Source organism: Drosophila elegans, unplaced genomic scaffold (genome assembly GCF_018152505.1).
Source record: "Drosophila elegans isolate 14027-0461.03 unplaced genomic scaffold, ASM1815250v1 contig_183, whole genome shotgun sequence".
Classification (NCBI taxonomy): Eukaryota; Metazoa; Arthropoda; class Insecta; order Diptera; family Drosophilidae; genus Drosophila; species Drosophila elegans.
In genome coordinates, this window is record NW_024545550.1 from 7,619,808 (window position 1) to 7,631,430 (window position 11,623).

The 11,623-nt window shown below is 38.6% G+C and overlaps 1 non-coding gene across 1 annotated transcript; it reads left to right on the forward strand.

Annotated features, from left to right (window-relative positions):
* The first annotated feature begins 131 nt into the window (after positions 1 to 131).
* Positions 132 to 203, forward strand: Trnaa-ugc. Its single transcript has one exon. It is a non-coding gene; the product is annotated as a tRNA-Ala (tRNA).
* Positions 204 to 11,623: the final 11,420 nt, after the last annotated feature.

An 11,623-nucleotide genomic window follows, 5' to 3' on the forward strand; every position in this document is an offset into this window, starting at 1 on the left:
TAATTTTTCCTGTGATTTCCGTTTAACAACCCCCTTTTGCTCCTTTATCCTTTTCTTCCTGTTGCACCTTTAATTCCTTTACATCCCTTGTAGCCAGTGGAAAATGCATTTTGGCTCAGCAGTTTCACATCGGGGATGTAGCTCAGTGGTAGAGCGCTCGCTTTGCATGTGAGAGGCCCCGGGTTCAATCCCCGGCATCTCCAAGTACATTTTTTGTACTTTTTTATTTTTACCATATGTTTTTTTTTCGGTTTCTGGCTCTTTAAATGCGTTTAGGCCTGAACTGCTTGTGTGCGGGCCACGGCCAATGACTTGATTTATGCGCAACGAAGCGGCAATAATGAATTATTTATGCCGATTTACGGCTGCCAGGCAGGTCTGCATGTCAATTGGCAGAAACACACTAGTATTTGGGGAGACTAGTCGAGGGAAATCGAGAGGGTGGAGCAGGCAGGGCCGAAAACTTAGCCAGTGTTTGACTTCTGGCCGCATTTAAGCTCAAGTCGTAGCCGCAGTGCAGTCAAGTGGTTAAAATGTGTATACCGCCCGAATGCTGTGAAAGGAAATTGGCTTGTTCTCACTTTTGCAATATTTGCCCACTAGAAATTAAAATTAAATTTTGCATGAGCAGCAGCAGCAGCAGCAGCAGCAGCAGCAGCAGCAGCAGCTCAAATATTGGCCAGGCCTCTTGGACAGGCAATTGATTTTGTTGCGGTCGAGAATAGGGGAAAAGATTGACATATCTTTTTCTTAGCCCATCAATTAGTAAGAAACATAGGGGAAAAATGAAAAGTGCAAAATCTGAAGTGGTAAATGCTAAATGCTAAATCAGAAATGCCAAATCCCACTGCCCACATACAAGTCGCATAAATAAGATTATGCCAGGTCTCGTGTTCGATTGAAATTAATTACCATAACGACGTCTGCTCGTGTCAGTGTGTGGGATTTATTTGCCGGCAATAAATATTTTATAGCAGAGAGCTCAAGTGTGTTGGGCCCTGATGGACTTGAAGGCATAATTTGAATAAAAGAAAATCCAAATCGAAATTGTCACACAGAGAATTTATGTAATTGCATAAACACCGCAAGGACATTCACACACACACACGTGCCATTGCGTATAGAGAGTCCTGTCTCGACAGGCCTCGATTCGGTGTGTTCGGTCTGCCCAGTTGCTACTAAATAATTGAGCCAACAAACTAAACAAATGACATAGCCTCAATTTCATGACGGGCTTGTCTTGTGGGGCGAACAAAAGGGTGTGCAATCTACTTGGGTTTTCCTCCGGAAAAGCAGAGTCTATCTGCTTTCAGCTTATCGATTTCACTTGTTTCGAACGCGGGAGGATCTCCATCTTAGTTTAAGTAATTGCTGAGTCGTGAAGTGCTTTAAGTGCATTAAGTGGCAGATTAAGAATTTAATATTGACTTAAGGACTAATCATTAAATAACGACTTTGTTATGATTTACAAAACATGAAGGTATTTATTTTTTGTTCATTAAATGGCATACAATGCAAGATTAAAGATAACATCATCCAAACATTATCTTATGGTCTAATTTTGAAAAGCTGAAACTGAGCTGTAATTCATTTTTTTTAATTTTAATTGAAATTTAATTTAATTGAAATTGTGGATATATGTGCAAAGATATTTTTTTTAAGTTTTTAAAAGCGTTTACGCTAAAATTTCCTGTCAACTAAGTATCGTTTTATTTAATATGTCTTCGTTGGGAAGGTAGTTATTAAAAATTGAAATCTGTCAAAACTAGCTTAACAAGAAGTAAATAGTAAAATTGCTTTAAATCCTCTTCTGTGAAAAAGAAACAACCAAAAAGCAAATCATCGCCCATCCAATCTGCTAAATTAAAGCCCAACCACACCTCAGGTTAATTCGTTAATGCGCACAATTCTATTACGGTTTATTCCAGCACTTCAGTGAGACTTACGATAATCACATGACCCGGAATCAGAACATCCCCATCCCCGTATCAGAACTCTAATTAGGGAACCACAAGTGCAGGCGCCGATAAGAAATTGGAAATTCAGGAGCAGACCTGATGCCCTAAGACCCCGGCTTAATCACATTAAATGGCCATTTAAAATTCTCTTTCTGGCATGCCAGTATCATCATCATCGGGCGGACGAGTATCAATGTCGGGGGTTTTTGCGAAAGTGAAAAACCAATACATATTTCCGGGCGTGGGTGAGTGGGTAAGTGGGTGCCTTGATAAAGGGGGTTTTCTGGCCAAGGATGGCGACTAAAGGACATCTGGACGTGCGTGTGTGTTCCTCTTTTCGTGTGTGCGTGTGTAGCAAATTAATAATGCACTCGATATCGAAGCCACTTTGCATTCAAATTCAATTGTGCATGCGTGCAAATTCAATTCTCCAAAGCCCAAAAGCATAAACTAAATTATATTGCTGCAAATTTAAATGCGAAACTATTTTCGTTTCGATTCAGAGTTGGTGGACTGGGGCACATGACAATTGCAATTGCAAGTGTCAAAAAAGGAAGCGCCTAAGCCAGCCCCTCTCTCAAAAAGCAACACACCAACCCAAACCTACGGCACAATCACGTTTCAATTAACAGCCCTGGTCCGCACTGTACTGTTTTTGGCCACTCGGTGCTAGCCATATTCGTATGTAAAACACGCACGCAACGGCTGCTCATCGGGCAGGGCTTAATGGCCAGGGTCCTGGACATCATAATTCCGGCCACAATTCCCAAACACCGCAAACACATGAGGGGTGAAGGAGTGGAGGGGGGATGGGGAAACGGGCAAATGGGTATGGGGCAAGGGGCGAGGGCTCAAGGGGACGGACAGGCAGGGTCAGCAGTTGCAGTCGACTGGGCCAAAGTTCTTTGGGGCGCATGAACTAATTACGTTAATATGCGACAACGTTTTCATAGGCGAAAAATGTTTGCTGCACTGCGGGTCGTCCTACACTCGACGAATGCTATTAAGTTAAATTGGCCATTAGTCTTCACACAATATTACAAACCGGATATTATAACTACAAACAAGCTTGTAATGAGATATTATTTAAGATATTTAAGAAACATTTTTTTTTAAGTCATGATGTACTCCAATAATTTCTAATAAAATAAATAGTTTATTATTATTTGTTTTGAATTTTCCATTTATTTCAAACAATATTTTTATATATTTATTATTTGTTTTTTAAAATGAACAAAAGTTATGAAACCATAAGAATTAGACATTTATTTCTAAGTTATTTTAATTATAAATTATTTCAAATTGGATTTTAAAACGGTGTTTGTTTTTAATATAAAGATAATTTATTTTGTGCATTTTGAACCAAATGGTAAATACTTCTATTTAAAAATAGAATATATAAGAAAACCACTTTTAGTTTATTTTACATTTTAGCTAAATGGACTAGAAAAAAATTAGATGTTTTGCTATTTTTGAACAAAATATGGTTTTCCGTATTTAAATTTTAGACAAAGGCAAGTCGACTTTTGTTAGTGTAATCATAAGGGGCAGGGGTCAGGTGGTGGTGCATGTGCAATTGGAAAACCGAGGTTGGTATAAATGATTGGGGCACAACAGGAGGCACTTGAAGTATGCTCGATTGGTTTTCGGAGGCAGCGTTGCCACAACTTGCCAAGTTATCCAAGACCTAGCTCTCGGATTGGTATTCCCCGAAAACGGAACCATTACGAGGCTAACAAGTGACTGCCGGGCATCAAATGTCAGTGGGGAAGCTGCAACTGTTTGGATGCCGGGCTATTAGGAATGCCAACACAACGGACCCGGATCAGCGGACGTGGACCAGTTGCGTACGTGTTGAACTTCGGTTATCATACCTTTTGAAGAACACACTAAGCCCAGCAGCATTACCAGCAGCTCCACTCCCGACCCCACAGACATATAGCCATATAGCCGTATAGCCAAACCCATCCTCAAGTCCATATGTACCAACATGCCACCCCCGCGTGTGTGCATTCATAAATAAGACATCCAACGAGGCAGCCTCAGCAGGGAGCACAACTCCAGCCTGACCTGTCCATCCAGGATAACAGGGGGATGCATCATAGACACTGAGAAAAATATAGTTATAATTATAAAATAACTAGATTTAATGAGATTAAATACTTGGTAAATGCGACGCAGCCTGGTACAACAACGATTGTGGACGTTATTGCACTTTCTTTATGCCAGTCGTTGTTACATACACCCGATACTGAGAAAAATGTAGTTATAATTATATAATAAATACCTTTTAAAAGTAACGAATTTTTCCCACGTTTCCGCATGCATCCTAAATACTAGAATAAGTTTAAAAATTATATTTAAACTATTTGTACCTATGATTCAAGACATGATTAAGTTTACATATTTAACTTCTTATAATATATATATATATATTTGCTTGAAACAGAAAACGATTTTTCCAGTGAAACACCTCCCTGAACGCACACACCTTCGATCAAAATACTCACGTACGCTCTGAAAGTCCTGCGGCCCCAGCTGATGTGGAAAAAGGACGACTGGCAGGACGGGATGTGGACAGATGGATGCTGCTCCTGCTGTTGACAGTGCCTGCTGTCATTCATTCATTAATGCATTTTCCTGATTTTCACTCATTTAACTCTATAGATTTTTCATTTTGCCTATTACGAGCCAGGACAGGAGGACATCAGGACACCAGGGGGGTCAGGATCTCTGGGTATTCAGGGAAATAGAAAGGAGAGAGGAGAATGGGACGGGAGCAATGGTAGACGGCTCTCACATGTCCTGACCTCTTTGGCCTGCCCTGTTGGTTTTGTCCTGGCCCCGGGAGCCATGCTTCATTTACTTTGTTGTCGTTGGCCATTAGTTTTGACGCACTTTGGACCAGGTCTCCACCTGATGCGAATGGTGGAATGTTTCCCTGCCCCAAGGCACAATCCCGGTCGGCATTGTGGGGTTAAGTGTGGCTGTGTGTGTGGGGTGAGCATAATGGATTGACAGGCTTCGTTAACAGGAGCAGGACTGAGGTCAATCAAATCGCAGGCAAACTTTCAAATACATCAATGTAAATCAGCAATCGATTACGGATGCAAATTGTAATCGATAGAAAGCAAACATATTGCCCGGAGAAAGTTTGCACAACTTTTGCAAAGCGGAAAATGAACAGGAATTCCATAAAGTCTTTTAAAATTAATTAGAAATCATTAGAGTTTTGGCGTTACTTAAAAAATCGTCCATTCGTAAAGTTCGTTCTTTTTTAAATGGACATATTTTCAGACTCTGGGGATTTGGGTCGCACTATCCTAAGTTTTAAAAAGATTTTGAAAATATATTTTAAGGTATCAAAAAATCTTTTCCCAACCCATTTCCTTTTACCCATCTCTATATCAACAAACTCCTTTTCCTTCAATTTAATCCAATCAATCGGAAGGTAAGCAAATCCAAGCTGAAGTTCCGGCACCGCAATGTTTTAGCTCTCTGTTTTTCAACACCCTATTTTATCCCTAGCCCACTCTGCGATGTCATTTGGCCATCTCACCTGGCTCAAGTGTCGCTTTTTTTGTAGCCTTCCTTGGGCAAACACAGACGACACTTCTTCAGCTTCAGCTGCGTTTTATCTGCTACCCGTTTTTCCGAGCGTTTAAGCAACAATAACAGCAACAGCAGCAACAGCAGCAAGAGCACGGCGAGTAAACAAAAGTTGAACCTGGAGTCCAGGATTCCAGAGAGATGACAAATAATGATTAAATAACGATTGAAATATAGCACTAATCGGTTAAAAATAGCTAGCTTCACAATTTATAATTTAAAATATGCTATTTATCGAAACACAAAAAAAAAAAAATTGCACGCTTATATTTAATAATGTACATAGTAAAAGATCTAATTGTAAATAAATATAAAAACAATAGTCAAAAATCAAAATTACCCTGAATTATTATAGTTTTATTTGGAAATTTCTTTAATTCCAAGCAGTTTTTTTTTGAGTCTGTTTTATAACAAAATATTTATGTTACTTGATTTTGTATGACATTATTATATCTTAGGCAACGCTCGTTGTTTTTAATATAAAAATTTGTTTTCATAAAAACAAACGTTTCTTTTACAAATAAGTATTCCATTTGTTTTCTTTATCTGAGTATATTTTCGATCCAGATTTATCTAGAAAATAGCTCAGTTGTCCAGCTCTTCCACCCGCTTTCCACTTGCACCCTATTCCTGCCGCTTTCCACACTAAATGACGCTCGAGGGCAACGACAAGGACTCGACGTGGGCGTCGCTGCTAGCTTGGAAAAGTCAAAAGGCCACGACTTGGTCTAAACTGACTTTGGCTTTTCAGGTATAATTAATCTTGTTTAGCTCTTGTTGTTGCCCGACTGCTCGAGCGTCTGTCTCTCTGTCCGTTCGTCCGTTTGTCTGTCTGCCTCTCAGTCTGTCACCCAGGGCTCCTGTTTGTTTGTCTTTTCGTTCGGCCAGCTCCTTGAACAGGACACCCCCTCATAGCCATCGTAATGTATTTAGAACGAGTTTAATTTGCTCGCCAGCACATTTTTCTTTTTTTACAGGAGATAGAGAGGGTGAGTGAAGGTTTGGGCCAGGTTAACTATTAATTTTCGGCCCCTGAGCAAGATTAACGAGTGCATGATTGCCTCAAATTGTCTAGGAAAATGGGGCTGATGCCAGTGGGTGGTGGCTTAATGCCCAAATTCATGGCATTCTTCAAGGCGACCCTAGCCAACCCAAATTTATTTTCGCCCATTGCAATTTTGTCGCCATTTTCAAGTTGATTTTTATTTTGTTTTTCGCCCGCCCGACTTGACTTGGGTTGAAGGCATTTTCTTCCACTTATTTTCCAACTGCAACTTCTTCACGTCTTTTTCCACCCGCTGGGCGGTGGTAATTAATTTTGTTGCATGTCACAGCTGCTCGGTGAATTTATTTTGTTTACAGTTTAGCCAGATAATTGCAGTTCAGTTTGCGTAGCAGAGTTTGGAAATCGTTTTATCAAATAATTATAATAGCTTAAATTCTGTGCGATTTAAATTAATGGATTTCGTTATAAATTTAAATTCAATAATTAAATAGTTTTTGCTTATTTCTATCATTAAGTTTTGAAATTACTGTATTAAAATCAATGCAAATATTTTTAGGTTCAATATCTTAAATTTAATTAATATTCATTAACCATAATCATTATGTCTGTTTTGAATGTCGCCTAATTTATCTTTGATTGGTAATCAAAATATTTATTATATGTTTTAAGATATTTAAAGTAACTATAATCAAATCATATTTCTAATTTACACGAATCTCAGATATATACTCCTTTCTTGCGGAGTGTGAAAATCAATTTGTTAGATTTGATTCGTTCTCTAATCAAATCTGTAAGATGCTGTTTACACAGTTTGAAATCATTTTGCCAAATCATTCAAAATAGTTCGTCTGTTTCTGGTTTACATTTCATTCAAATATTGTTGTATCCAAAAAAGAAGATGTATTTGGCCAAATTTGGAATCAAAATGGAAAATTGTAAATTGTAGAAACATTTCGCATTGATTTTGCAAATCCGTAATCCCAACCAGAAGACCTCTCAACCTCTCGAAATGAAAACTCCGACAAAAATTGCTTTCCTCTCATCGTTGGCTTTGTTTTGTGTCCAGAAATTCAGCTCGTTTTCGCATTTCTTGTTGGCTGTTAAGTAAAATGTTTTCATTGTATTTGAAATGCTGCCATGAGCAGGAGTGTAGGAAAGTGGATGTGGATGTGGATGCGGACATGGAAGTGGGGTCAGGATTGGCTACACTATGTTGTTTGTTATTGCAACAAAGCTGGATGTGTTTTTGCAGTTGACACCTGAAATGCAAACACATTTGCCACAGCCGCTGAACAGGATCAGCACCGGAATCGAGCTGTGGACCCATCCTGCACGACGAGGATGAAATTGGGGACGAGGCGTTCAGATTACAGAAATGCAGATGCACCAGCTGCTGCTTTTGGATACGTACATATGTAAAGTATCTGCATCTGCACAAGTATGTGTGTGCGGCTGACAAGCTGCAGTTGTTGCACATGGAAGAGTTCGAAAGGCAAAAGTCTTGTTTTCATTTTCCAGCTACACGAGAAAGTCGAGCCAGCGCTTGACTCTCGAACTTCCCGCCGGAGGTCACTGGTTGATCCAGTTGACCCAGTCTGGCCTCGAAATTATTTCCAATAATTGGCAGCCCAACTCCGCCCTCTGTGGTGGGATTATGTCTGGCTAAGGCCTACTATTTCCACAAATTAAAATATCAAACACAAACTACATCGCTAGGTAAAAAAATATACAAGTTTTTTAAAATTGGTATTTTTTTTAACTTTTGGTTATCGTTTTGAACATAAACAAAATAATCACGATCTTCTCTTGAATAATTTTGGCAAAATCATTTAAAGTAAATATTAAACAAAATCATCTTGATCTTTTAAGGCATTTTAATATTATAAAGGATGGAATTTTTCTAATCAAACAGATTTAAGTTACATTTATTATATTTAATTTATATTTATATTTTTAACTTTTGATGTTTATGTATCCTCTCTTTCGTTCAAGTAAAACTAACTTTCAGCGGAGAAAATGAAAAACAGATAAAGAGAGAAAAATATAAAAGCTTTGAAGAGCGGATCGTCCCAAAGCTTTCTCTCTCATTACGCATTCTTCCTTCGCGTGCATCGGGAAACCATAGCATCTGTACTGCGTTAGTTAATTAATTTATTTAAGTTTTAGCGCGTTTCGGTAAGTCAAAAGTGTAAATTCCAAGTGATCGCAAGCCAGTGTATTGAGTTTTATTTGATATTTTGCGTTTAAATGGCGTAAGTCGGTGTTTTTTTTTACAAAGTGCACCAAAGTATGATTGTACACCCACAGTCACGACCTTGTGATTGTATGTGTACGTGTATATAAAGCCATGTTTGGCAAATAATAAAGTGAATTAAAAAAGGAGAGTACAAACGATGTACACAAAGAAAAAATGTCAAGTGAAGTCCAAAGTCTGGAGATAAGTGAATTTTATAGGTATTTTACCTTTAAATACAATTAATTGTTTCAAAATTTGTACAGTTAGTAATCTCTTTAATAGGATTTTCCGTCGTACATTTAAATATGTATTTATTACTGCTTTATTTCTTGATGAAGTGAAACACCATTCTGTTTGACACAAGACCCTCTCTTCCTCCTTAATCTCGTGCTGTCATTATTGACCTCTGCTCCCGCTGACAACCTTCGACCGCATTTGCATTAAGTGCCGCTCAACACGGAATCTCAATATTTTATGCAAAGTACTGTCCTCCGCCTCCAACTCCAGGTTCTTTTGCATTGCCGAAATGTTGTTGCTGGCCGGGGGTCCCGCAGCGACTGCAGAGTTTCAATGACTCCGAGCCAAGCCCATGAATTACTTTGAGTCCTTCTGCGGCTCCGATTGAATGTCAACGGAATTTGGTTGCATTGCATCTGCCTGGCTTTGGACTTTTTCATCCTACCTCTTTGTTTGCCGTATATGCAAGACTCCATGTGGGGTCCTTGGTCACCTTTGACCTTTTTTGCAGGTTTTTTTTTGGCTGGTCGACACAGAAAGGTGGTGTTCTGAAAAGGTAAATAATAATAAAAACTATCTCTGACAACACAATTTTGTATTTTTCCACTTGTAGCAGACCTGCTAAATTATTTAAATAGTTTAAAAAAAGGCAAAGAACTATATTTTTTTACAATGTGGATTTAAACTTAAGCGAACATTTAAATCAAATGTTTTAGTTAAAATGATCTTTAGGTTATTTATTTACAAGTACAGGATTTAAATTGGCTGATCTTTTAACTTTGCTTTACTGTGGCTGAAAACGCATTTGTGCATTTCGGCGATTGCCTAATGCAGCGTTGCATAATTTCAACAAAAATCAAATATTTGAGCGCGAATCCTTTGTGCACCATCTAACCTTTCGCGGCATCCTCCTGAGCTCCCTGGCTCCTTTTCTGGTCAAAACCAAAAAGCAGTGAAGCAAACGTCTGAAGGGCAAACAAACTTTTTGCCCAGTTAATTTAGTCAATTCAGCTCAGTCGGGCAAAAAAATGAGGAACTTGCATACCGTGTGCATTACGTTTCATTTGATTCAACTGCTGGCGGTGAGAAAATTTCACAAAATCAACAGAAAATTTGCTCAACCTGCAAGGACTTGCTGATTAAAATTTAAGTTTGGAAACATTTTTTAGCTGCAGTGCACACACTACTATATTATGCTCATAATTGGGTTTGAGTTGCAGTTTGGACCCGCAATTATGGGAGTTTTATGTGAAACTTACTTTAGTTTTGGCAATTAGGTGGATATCCCGTTGTCTGGCTAGGTAACTTAAGTCCTCTGGGACAGTTGGCTAAAACAAATGGCCCGGCAAATTTGGGGCACTAAATCAGTGCAATTCTCGTATCACACCACATTACTCACAGGTCGCTTGTTTATTCGCAATGCATTTTTCGTTATATATCGGAGCCCCCACCTTCAGCCCTACTTGTATGTTCACTTTTATGTACATCCGGCCTCTGCAATTTTGCTAAGCAAACTTTATGTCCACCTTTGCCGGGAGGTCCATCCCCCATTCCCCCAGACCAAGTGGCCATATTTCTAGTTCCCCTGCAAAAAGGTAAGAAGCGAGAAAAAGGAACCAAGGAGCAGGAATGCAAATTTATGGTCAGACAAAGTTGTGTAGACGTTGCAAGCGGTGGCAGCAATTATATATTGCAAAGGGGCTTTCGAAAGGGGGGCGAAAGGTTAGGCACCGTGGCAAAAGTAAAAGTGCCCCAAGGTGCAGTATAAAAATGATTAAATTTCCCTGGTGTAAAAATGTTTTTCCCATTCTCACAGCCTTACGATTTTTATAGTATTTCTCCTAAGACGATTGTGTTATTTATTATATATCAGATAAATAACAAAATTTGAAAATTTTCTGCTTCTAGTATTGGCAGAATTGTTCATTTTAATTCGTTGTTTTGCAAATTAAGCGAATCGTAGCAGAAGGGATTGAAAAGATGGTAACTATTATTTTGTTTTCCATAATATTTGTTACGTTGTCTTACAATTTAAAATTTTTTAAGAATTGTTATTCATTTAAAAAAAAGGATATATCCAATCTTTAAGATGTTGCAATAGATTTCTATTTGATTGACTTTTTTTGTCTGTGCATCTATGGAACCCTTAAATCCGTAGGTTAAGCTGTTTCCTAATGATCCCTGCAATAAACCCACTTCTAAGCCTTGCTGCCCAAGCATTTACTTATTTATGTATAGAACTTTAGAGGAACTTATTAAGTAAAGTGGTTTGGCTCAATCCAAACTATAAGCTCAATCAAAAAGTTATAAAAGCCGCTCTATTAGAAAGCACCTTAAGAGTTTTTCGGGGGCGAAGCAAAGATTTACTTTGGCAACATTTCAATTAGGAGCACATTTTTGTGCTGATCAATGGGGAAAAGTTTTGTCGGCCGCAGAACAATGAAACCGCAAAGCCACAAAAACGGCAGGTATTGGCTAAAAAACCCGAACTTCAATTTATGCCATCCGTACTCTTGGTTTGGAATTTGTCGTTGTTATGCAAGAGTTGGCATTTTTCAGACCTTCACCTTGCGAATA